The sequence below is a fragment of the Salvia miltiorrhiza genome, chromosome 5 (genome assembly GCF_028751815.1).
Source record: "Salvia miltiorrhiza cultivar Shanhuang (shh) chromosome 5, IMPLAD_Smil_shh, whole genome shotgun sequence".
Classification (NCBI taxonomy): domain Eukaryota; kingdom Viridiplantae; phylum Streptophyta; class Magnoliopsida; order Lamiales; family Lamiaceae; genus Salvia; species Salvia miltiorrhiza.
The window spans coordinates 8,940,909-8,952,322 of record NC_080391.1 but is presented as its reverse complement, the minus strand read 5'-3'; the positions used below and the strand labels follow the sequence as shown (position 1 = coordinate 8,952,322).

The following is an 11,414-nucleotide window of genomic DNA, read 5'->3' as shown; positions in this document are numbered from 1 at the left end:
CTTGATTTAAGCCTTTAACATATTTGACATTTTTCATTTAAGCATTTCCAGCCATTAAAGTTCCAATACTCCTGGTGTAACCAACTGGTTATCACCAAAGGTTACCTTCAAGCCATTCATGGCTATGATGTTAGTGAAGTGATCCTTGAATCATGTCATATGGATTGAGCATTCACTGTCCAATTATCATTCTTTGTAGCTCACGGATTCTTTTATTTCTTCCTTCAGCTTACCCACCAGAGCAACCTGCAAAATTATGTCTTAGGTACCCACTTAAGATTTGGTCCTTGCACATTAGTAGTTCTCTTTGGAATCCAAATCTTTCTGATCACGCGTGCATCAGCTTCAATCCTTCAATCAATTTGAGAAAATTGATATTTCTATCAGTTTGCGTTTCATATTTAGTGAATTCTTTGGCCAACAATGCATGCAAACTTCAATATGCTGATCAGTTGATCCTTCATACTTATTCTTCATGCTGCGATCTGTAAACATAAAACGCACGTTCCCTAACAAGTGAGCCGCAGTTTACAAGATACAACCCTAACATATATTATCAATCTAGCTAAGGATTTTAGTATTAAATCAAAACTTTATAATTTTCACCAACAATATATATATATATATATATATATATATATATATATATATATATATATAGGGTTGAGTTCAACAAAGAATCCCTTATATGTAGAGAATAAAGAATAAATCATCACCATCTTTTTAGTGGGATTGAACGGTTATGATTAAATTGAATGCTCCATTTTATTTACTAATTAATCAATATTTTATGTGCATTACATTGAACAGAAGGGTAAATATGTCCATTAGTCAAACGCACTTAGTCTCCACAATACCCAATTACCATCATTTTTGGTCAATCAATTTGGGATATGTTTCTCTCTCAATCATCCAGCCGTCTCCCTCGCTTCCTTTTGCATCCACCTTGCCGCCTCCCTCTTCGCTGTCTTTAGGCCGGACAATCGCTTCGGTAACCGTCATCTGCTCGTCGACGCACGCAGCCGCTGATGACTTCACGCGAAGGGCTCGTCGACGCACACGGCTGCCGCCGCTGCTGGTCTGAGCGCGTGTCCCACCTCCGCGCTTGTTTCCCATCTCGTCGACCATGGTCAGGATCTTGGCTATCACGATCCTGTTCGACGACGGAAGTTCAACGAAAGTAGGGTTTCCGATCTATTTTTCAATTTTAAGAAAATTTTCGAACAGATCTAGTATGTCGTTTTTTAATTTTCTCATTGACAAATCACGTCCAAAATCTGATTCGATCCCCGAGACATTGCTGAAGGCGGATGGATGGCTGATGCTGCTGCAGGACAATGCTGTTGATCTGCACTGCTATATTTTTTTTTTGTTTCCGTCAAATTGAATGAAATTTTCATGTAAATTTGGGGATATTCATGTGTCCAGTAAATATGAATATATTTGTTCATTTATAAATTGTGTTATGTTCATTTATAAATTGTGTTCTGTTCGTTTATAAATTGTGATTCTTCGTGGAACACTATTTAATAGGATGAAAATCGTTTAATCTAAAATCACTCCTTCTTTATAGCTTCCATTCTTCTTTAAAGTTAGAATAGGGGGCTCTCTCTCTCGTGAGTCAAAAGTGGGTGGCCGCACACCACCTTACGCCTTGGGTTTCGCGCCGCTGAGCGGCGTGCACATCACCACCGCCCGCTGCAGTCGGATCCCGGCCACCAGCCAACACGCGACGCCCTCGACTCTGGTTGCCTCAGCTGCGCATTCGACCTGCGGCACCAACCACCCGCCTCTGGTTGCCGCGCATCTGAACGTCTGCCGCCTCCAACACCGGCGAAGGTACGTTGCTGCTGCCTGACGTTGCTGCAAGACGTTGCTGCTGCTGCCGGAGATCGCTGCTGCTGCTGCTGCCTGAGATCGTTGCTGCTGCTGCCTGACGTTGCTCCAAGACGTTGCTGCTGCTGCTGCTGCCTGACCACCGTTGCTGCTGCTCCGGAGTGGGGGAGGCACGGCACGCCGCGACTCCAGGCGTCCAGTTGCCGATCCAGACTCGGCCGCGACTCCAGGACGGTCTCTCATCTGCTCGGATTCTCGATCCGGTGGGCGGCGCTGATAGCACGACGGGCCTGCCCATCCAGAGGGCTCTTCTCACCGCGAGGGCTCTTCTCCGATCCAGACTCCAGACTCTCCACCGGCGAGGGCTCTTCACCGATCCAGACTCCAGACTCTCCCACCGCGAGGGCTCTTCTCCGGCCGGCCGCGACTCCAGACTCTCCACCGGCGCCTCCTGCCGGTGATGGATTCGAGTTCGCCGGAATTCCATCGTGACAAGGGGGGCCTCAATCTTCCCCTGGTCTCTTCTAATTTTGACAGGTCTCGATCTAAGTCCCCTGCCAATGTTCCATCTCAGCCTCTCGTAAAGCCGGGTTATTCTTCCGGCGCAGTGGCTGTTGGGCAGCGCTCGTCGGGTTTTTCACCGGCGCAGAGTTTGATCGGTGAGCCTCACCAGGCCATCCCTGGTTTGATACAGCCGCTGCCGACTTCAGTAGCGCAGGTGTCGGGTTCTGCTCCGGCTGTTTCTTTCGCTGCCAAAGTAGCTGATAAAGTCAAACCCAAATCCCTTAAGAAGCCGGATGTTGCAGCGTATGGCCTCTGAGGCCTTCAAATACAGCGAGAAGGAGAGGTTGTCACCCTCTCAGTGCCCAAATCGGAATATCAAACAAAGTTGGAAGAGTTTCAATTTGCACTAATCAGTAGACTTATCCAACGTAAAGGGGACAAGCCACGCACGTTCGCCGACCTCTCTCATGAACTTCGAACCATATGGCAGTGCGCCGACTGTCAACTGGTGCCCATGGCTAAGGGATTCTTCGTTGTTAAATTTTTGACGATGGAAGCGAAAAAGAAAGCTAAGGGGAGTTCTTTTCTCCAACTGTCAATCGGCCACGTACGCTTCCGTGAATGGACTAGGTATTTCGATCCGTATAAGGAAGTGTCGTCTCTGGCTCAGGTATGGGTTCGGATATATTATCTCCCTGTGGAGTTATGGACTCCGGTGATTATTGCTGGTATAGGTCGTGTGCTTGGTCATCCTTTGCGAATTGATAATGCCTCCGCAACTGGTCCTGTGGGACACTTTGCGCGGGTTTTGGTGGAACTTGACATGGCTTTGCCTATTCTCAACTCGATGTACATTGATGACGGCGATAGATCGTTCTACATTGAGTTTGGTTTTGAATCTATGCCCCTTTTTTGCTCGCGTTGTAAACTTACAGGTCATTCAACGGATAAATGCCGGAGAGCTGATAGGGCCACGAGCAAGCAAAAGATCAATGAGCCTCCTGCTGTGGTTTTGAAGAATCTTGATAAGGGAGAGGGTCCAACTCCTGCATGGCAGCCCAAAGTTGATATTCTTAAACCTCTATCAGGTCCTGATCTTCTAGACGCGGCACCTTTTAAGAAAAATGATCTCCCTCTGGCGGGGGATGCTAACCGATATCAAGCGCTAGATGAGGATGAGGAAGAGGAAGTGGAGGAGACTATCATTGCGGACTCCAATTATGAAGCAGAGCCTTTACATGAGGAAAAAAATGATGGGTCGCCTCACACGGAGGCTAGTGATAAGGAGGGCTCGAATGTAGAGGGAACTTTGGAGTTGGATTCTGGAATGAATAGTGGAGCTGTGGTAGAGCAACAACCGATAGTTGGGGCAGAAGATTCAGCGAGCCAGCGGGTTAATTCGCCTATTAAGGAAGTTGATTTTGATAATAAATCCATTTATTCTCCGGATGACATGGCGAGTCGTATTATTAGGTTAGAGGAGCAAGTTAATCAGGGGATGCAGCTGCTCTCGGAGCAAAAGCGCGGACGTGGTCGTCCAAAGGGCTCGGTAAAGGGACGAGAGCCTATACATGCAATTCCGGAAGGTTGTATTAAAAGTCGTCTCAGGAATGCGGAAGAAATGAGTGACAAACCGATGGAGTTTGTGGTTGACGTCACCAATAGGCCTAGTATGATTGCAATGAATAATGTCGTCCATAGGCGTTGGTCGGATGATTTGGATAATGATCCTGACTTTCCTTTTTGAGTTGTTCTCCTTCGCTTTTTAAGTTTTGTGCCCTTAGTCTGCATCTTGTGCTTTCAAGGGATGTTTTTTCTTTTTCACTTTATAATAAACCTCAATTTAATAATAAATTCTTCTTTAAAGTTATGCACGAACAAGTAGGGTTTCTTAAGTAAATCGGCGAATCGCTTTTGTTTTCATTTCTTCTTTGAATTCAGATTTTTTTGTTTGATTTTTTAATATAAAACATTTTGAACATGCCTTAAACAATTACGAACACCCAAATAAACTATTTGAATTTCTTGTACTAACATAAAATATTTGACATAAAATATTTTGAACAAGTGTAAAAAAATTACGAACACTTAAATAAACTTTTTGAATATTTTTTACTAACATAAAATATTTAACATAAGATATTTTGAACAGGCGTAAAATTATTTCGAATACAGATACAGAAATAATTAATAATATTAATGACATGACTAAATTACACGTGAAAAAGAAAAAAAAAATAGAATCTATAGACAATAAACGAAATTTACCTTAAATGTAGGAATAGTTGTTAGTAATAGAAAAAGCAAATTACTTACTTAACCTTATTACTAAAATTGCGGCAATTTTGATAGGAAATGATAGCCGTTTGATTCATCAAGATCAATGCACAAGATTTATTCTCTATTCTCTATATATTTACAATTCTCTGTTGAACCATTCTCTCTCTCTCTCTCTCTCTCTCTCTCTATATATATATATATATATATATATATATATATATATATATATATAGGGTTAGGTTATATTGAGAAGCTCAAATGTGTTGAGAAGTTGAGAAGCAATTTAATAGATGAACATGCTAATTAGTTTTTATGAACACGAGTTTGATCTGGGGTTCGATCATTGGCGGTGACGTATTTTTTAACAAATTAAATAGATTCGTATGTTCGTCAGTTGTATTTGATATATTCAAAGAATTTATTTATATAGTGTCTAATTACCATGTTCATCAAAATGTACTAACATGTTCATCTATTACATTGCTTCTCAACTTCTCAACACATTTGAGCTTCTCAATTGAACCAATTCCTATATATATATATATATATATATATATACTCCCTCCGTCCCTGAAATAAGTTCCTCTTTTTTCTTTTTGGGACGTCCCCAAATAAGTTCATCTTTCTTTCTTTCCATTTTTGGACAACTACCCCACCACTAATAATACTTTATTTATTCTTACTTTTCACTTTTTCATAACTCTCAATATTAATTATAACACTTTTTCACCTTTTCACCACTCCCAATACTAATTATAACATATTTTTCTCCACTATCAATACACTTTACCACTTTTCCTTAAAGCCCGTGCCGTCCTCAAAGATGAACTTATTTTGGGGACGGAGGGAGTATATATATATATATATATATATAGGGGTGGGCTACCGTGAGAGCACATCTTAAAATAAGAAATAAGAACAATTTTTAATGTATGAATTTTATGTAGAACACGTATGAATTCGTTGTATAAAGGTATGAATTGTGAAAAATAATTTTTTGCTACCTTTGGGATTCGAACTCAGGACCATAAATCCATCCAACAGGATTATGAATCAACCGTAGATCTTGATGATCTAAGGGCTGAAAATAATTCTTATTTTATATCTTAAGAAATGCTCTTATTTTAGCCCTTCCCTATATATATATATATATATATATATATATATATATATATATGGAGATGTTCAAATAAGAACCACTAATAAAATAAGAACGGAGAACTATTTTAAGCCATTCGATCATCAAGATCTACGGTGGATGGATGCAGGTGCTGGGTTCGAATCCTGAAGGGAGCAAAAAAATTATTTTTTTCGGATGCATTAAATTTAATAGCGGATGCATTAATTTGTATAGCCGATGCAGTAATTTTATTGGTTCTTATGTTCTCACGATAATTGTGGTTCTCACTATAACCGCACCCTATATATATATATATATATATAATTATTAGCGGGCAACATAGAAGGCAAATTTAGTATATTTTAAACAATGAACAATGCGTAAAAATTCATTTATTTAACGCTAATTTATTAATATTATATGGGTGAAAATCAAAATTGTCCATATCCACTTTTACTCTATATAAAAAATGCTCATTTTTGTAACTATATGCATTCTATATCTAAATTGACTAAATTATTTGTAATGTCTCAATCATTATTCTATTTAGAAGATAATATCTTACACATTCCTAACATATTCTCATAAAGTAAATAGTTTCACAACACTGAGCAAAAATCCGTCTGGCCGCCAACTTAATGGCTCTTTGCTGAGTGTTGTCAAATCATTCATTTTTTCAAAATTTTCATATACATTTTTTACACAATTATACTTGCATAAGAAACATGTAGGTTTTTCACATAAAATAAAACAATAAACAAAAAAACAAAGGCATCAATATCTAAGAGTATTTTAGTGAGTTCACTTTAATTAGGACATATTATGCTTGTGTTTATAAAAGTGGGCATTTTTCATACACACTTGACAAATGTCGGCATTTTTATCTATTAACACATACTCCCTCCATCCCCCAAATAACTTCTTAATTTTCTTTTTCGGTCCATCTCCATAAAAACTTTCCTTTCTATTTTTGGACATTAGCCCACAATTTTAATTCTCCATTTACCGTAATTTTCACAGTTTCACCAATCTCAATACCTTTTCTTTTCTTTTTTTCACATTTTTTAACTTAAAACCTATAGAGTATTTTTTCACATTTCTCTCCTAGGAAGTTATTTGGGGACGTATAGAGTATTAGACTCCCTCTGTCCCATTAAACATGGCTCACTATTTTTCAGCACGGAGATTAAGAAAAAGATGTAAATTGGATAAAAGTGGTAGGGCTCACAAAAACGACGTCATTTTGTGCCATCTTATTTAAAATAATTAAATAAAAATTATATGGTGGTATTCGGCAAGTTACTTCATTATTTTGGGAACCGAAAAATAGACGCGAGATATTTTTTATACAAACCTAATAGTTTGAGATTTAAAAAAAATATTTCTTGCAGTTCGAAACAAATTTAATAAAGCAGGTATAATTTGGGATTTAATATGATATTTAACCTTAATATAATTATTACATATATTAGATTTTATTTATTTATATATTTATAAAAATATAAGATTTTTTTATAACGAGTCAGATGATCAAATTAGTTCAATCAATCCAAGCGAAACGTAAGAAGATGACAACTCAAATGACTGGTCCTAGCTCATAAATCATAATCATATTAATGCATCACGTAATTACTACTACTCCAATCTATAACTATAAGAGGTGTTTAGAATTGATTTTCAACACTTGGTAAACAAGTATCAAACCTTTGAATTATTGTCTCAGTTAAAATTCTCTAAAATTGTCAAATTCTCGTCAAAAAAATAAAAGTTTGAATTTTATAGACTCGACAACTGCGTGAAAGTCTAATGTGGCGAGGGCAACAAATTTCATTGGCTCAACAATCAACACTACACACACTTAGCATTGGCAAATAAAGGTGTAATGGCAACGATACAAGGAAGGTCGTCAATATCAGTAACCTCGTCATTAACGATTAACCTACAATCGACAATCGTACACAACATATGCAGTAATCGAAGAGATTAAGATAATTTTGGAGTGGGTGGGGCCCCGGTGAGTTTGATTGTTGAGTGTCCCCCTCTGATGCTGAAATGATGATAAGGTTTTCCGTTAATTTTCCAAAACGACAAGTAATTTTCTGGACCCGCCTACTCTATTCATAGCCGTCCAATATGCCTCTCGAAAGAGACTCTGCCTTAATCTTGCTGCACCTCTCCACACACGAACAAAACCACTCGCTTCTTTTGTTTTTCCACATTATTTGGGCATCGACATATCTCGCTTCAAAAATAGGGGACACTTACTTTACTTCCATATTAATATTATGCTTTTTCCTTTCTCACCTCAATTGCTTCTAATTTACTTTTTTTTTTCAATTGTATAACAAATATTCAATAGGTTACGTACGTACATTTGGCAAAGTTTAAAATGAAACTATCCTAAAGTTTAAATTTATATCTTAGGACAACCATTTTAAGGAGATAATTATTAAAATAAAACCACCAAATTTGAGCAGCTTGACTTGGTCATGGTCAATATAATTACCGTTTTTAATTATATCTTAGTGGAATAATAAAAAAATTACAAACTCGATCTAATATCATTTGTGATTATTCTATTTAATATTCGCCTAAGAGTTGTCGAATTTTAAGGCTTGTTCTTAAAAAAATATGCAACACATCTCTTCATCAAAGACAAATATATTTTTTGAGAGGTTGATCAAAGATAAATATGAATATATAACTAAAATAAATGTACCTATTAAATTAGAATCTCACTAACCTTTTTTAAATACTATGTTATGAACCACTATTCTTTGAACAACTTTTTTTTTGCAGTATATACCCACAAACGACCACAGTCGATTTCTCTCCTTAAAAGAAATGGTGACTGAATATTATAGGTTCATATTCTTATAAAAGAAATTTATTATAGTCACATCTTCAACTTTTCTGTAACGTCCAGCCAAACAGACGTGGCATAGAAGGTGACTTGTGCCATGCGGGACCCACATTTTCCAGAAACCATCCATGTGTCCAATACTGGACTTATATGAGTAAGAGGAGTGGGACCATTGTCCACGTGGGTTGTGGGGCCAAGTAAAAAATTAAGCACTTCCGAAGTCAAATGCTGTCTAATTAATTTGTCTATTTTTTCCTTGAAATCATCCATTCATTTCAACCCTATGACATAACATAAATGCTAATAACTAATGTAATTAGGAGACTTCGGTCATGGGCTCTCTAGTTTCTTGCCAAGAATATTTGTTCTTCCAGCTCTATTAACTTCGCATACGTTAATCACAAAAAATAAACTTTCGCATACGTTAATGTACTAACATCTATTTGAATTTATTTATTTTTAGTTGAAATCATTCTGTTTGGGTTTTAATACTATTTTTTGTTATCAATATAAGTTCTAAGATTTTCTCTATACTGTTTGCTAATTTGTGAGAACTCCAATTTAAGTGACAGATTCGTGCATTAAGTGACATAGGTTGTTATGTATGTCACCATCAAAGTATCTATCTTGCTCCTATCTTGTCAAGATCTAATTATCATTCTACCCTCAAAGTCTTATGTTATAAATGCTCTACATATGCATTTCTCCGAGAATCTTACTCATAAAACACTTAAGAGGGTAATTGGTTTAAGTTGTAAGTTGTTTAAGAATTTATAAATTCTTAAAAAGCATTTCCTCCGTCTCAATTTTTAGTATCTAATTGAGAGTAGGGTTGTAAACGAGCCGAGCCGAGTCGAATCGAATACTAGTAGGCTCGAGCTCGGCTCGTTTAAATATTCGGGTGTTCGAGTTCGGCTCGAGCTCGATTCGAGCTTTTATCTTGATGATCGAGCTCGGCTTGTCACCCACTTATCAAGCTCGAGCTCGGTTTGAGTTTGGCTCGGGTGATGCTCGATAATGTCAAATTCGAGCTCGGCTCGTTAGATGTTCGTATATATGATGTTCAAGCTCGAATTTGATATAAATATAAGAATTTTTTTTAATTAATATATTATTCGAGCTCGAGTTCGACTCGTTTAAGGTTCGTGCATTAACTCGATTGAAGGTTCGTGAACAGGCTAGCAAACATGTTCGCGAACAATCGAATCCTAACATGTTCGCGAGCTCAACGAGCCGAGCACTGTCAGGCTCGAGCTCGGCTCGATAAAAATCTCGAGCTCAAAATCAGGCTCGAGCTCGGCTCGCTTATTATCGAATCAAGCTGCGAACGAGCTATTTTCGAGCCGAATCTCGAATAGCTTGCGAGTAGCTCTGTTCATTTACAGCCCTAATTGAGAGTGACACAGGTTTTAATAAAGTGGTTGTGTGTAGAATAAGAATTCCACCCTTTATGTGAGTATCAAAATAATTAAAGTGAAATAAGAGTCTCACCTACTTTTACTAAAAATAGAAACGAATACAAAAATGTGGAATCCAAAAATAGAAATATAGATACTAAAAGGTGGGACAAAAGGAGTATTTGATAAAATAAGCTACTATAATATAAGTTGTAAAAATAAGTTCTAATAGCTTATACACCATCCGTCTCTAAAAATTGTGGTCCAATGGAGGTTTTAATAAAATGTATGGTAGTTGTGTTTGAGTAAAAATTGGGTCTACACCTTTTTATAAATAATGAAATGGAAAGTTTGTGAGGTCATTTCAAAATAATGAAATACCACAACTTTTAGGAACGTCCCAATATAGAAATAAGATCACAATTTTTAGGGACGGATGGAGTATAAGTTACCCTTCAACTTTCAAATATTTTTTATTTTCTATCTCAAGCTATGATTTTCTCTCTTTAATTAGCAACTCAATTATCCTAACACATCTTAAACTATAACTTTCTCTCTTTAGCAGCTCAATTTATCCAAATCTTTTGATAATTTAAAAACTCCAAATCTTTTTATTTTCTCTATCTAGCTAGCTATGATTTTCTCTTGTTAGGAGCTTAATTATCCATATACTTTGACAATTTTACATCGTCTTATGAGCTTTTAAAATATCTTATAAATTATTGACACTTCTAAGTTCTCTAAAATAAACTTAATCGAACACCTTCTAACACTCACATTGTTAGTGTATCATCACTTTCTTGTCTATCAAGAGCCCATTCTGACTTAATCCTCTGGGAACTTACCCTAGAGCACCCCTCCAGTGTCGCACTCGCCGTCGGAATCTCCAAGCTTCGTCTTTCCAGAATAATACTTCTAGGTATTCCCTCGAAATCTTATACTCTCTGCGTATACAAAGAGTGTGTGGTGGAGTGAAGAGCACGAGTTTTAATAAAAAAAAAATTAAAAAATGTGATTTTAGTGTTAAATGGTAGTATTGGGGCCATCAAATTGTAAAAGTAAATGGTATGTATTTTGTAAATATTGAATGTGAATTGAGTTTAAAGTATAAATAAGATTTTTAAAAAAGAAAAATACACAATATACGTGAACCGACGAATATAGTAATAAATACAGAGAGTACCAATTATTACAAGTAAAATGCTGTTGAGTCACATCACATGCTGTTAAAATGTTTTTGTTAAACGTGCTAGTTGTGGAATAATTGGACTTTTAATTAACACTGTGGATTGATTTAGGTGAAAGAAACAATTTGATTTGATTTAGGTGAAAGAAACAATTTGATTTTGAATGCTACGATAGAAAGATAAAAGTAAGTAATTAATGGTCTTGGACTTTAAAGAAAGAAAGGGGT

General features: G+C 36.8%; 1 long non-coding RNA gene across 1 annotated transcript; it reads left to right on the top strand.

Moving 5' to 3' along the window:
- The first annotated feature begins 871 nt into the window (after positions 1-871).
- Positions 872-1,480, top strand: LOC130985783 (uncharacterized). The gene is made up of 2 exons (XR_009089083.1): positions 872-1,180; positions 1,307-1,480. It is a non-coding gene; the product is annotated as an uncharacterized LOC130985783 (long non-coding RNA).
- The last annotated feature ends 9,934 nt before the right edge of the window (positions 1,481-11,414 follow it).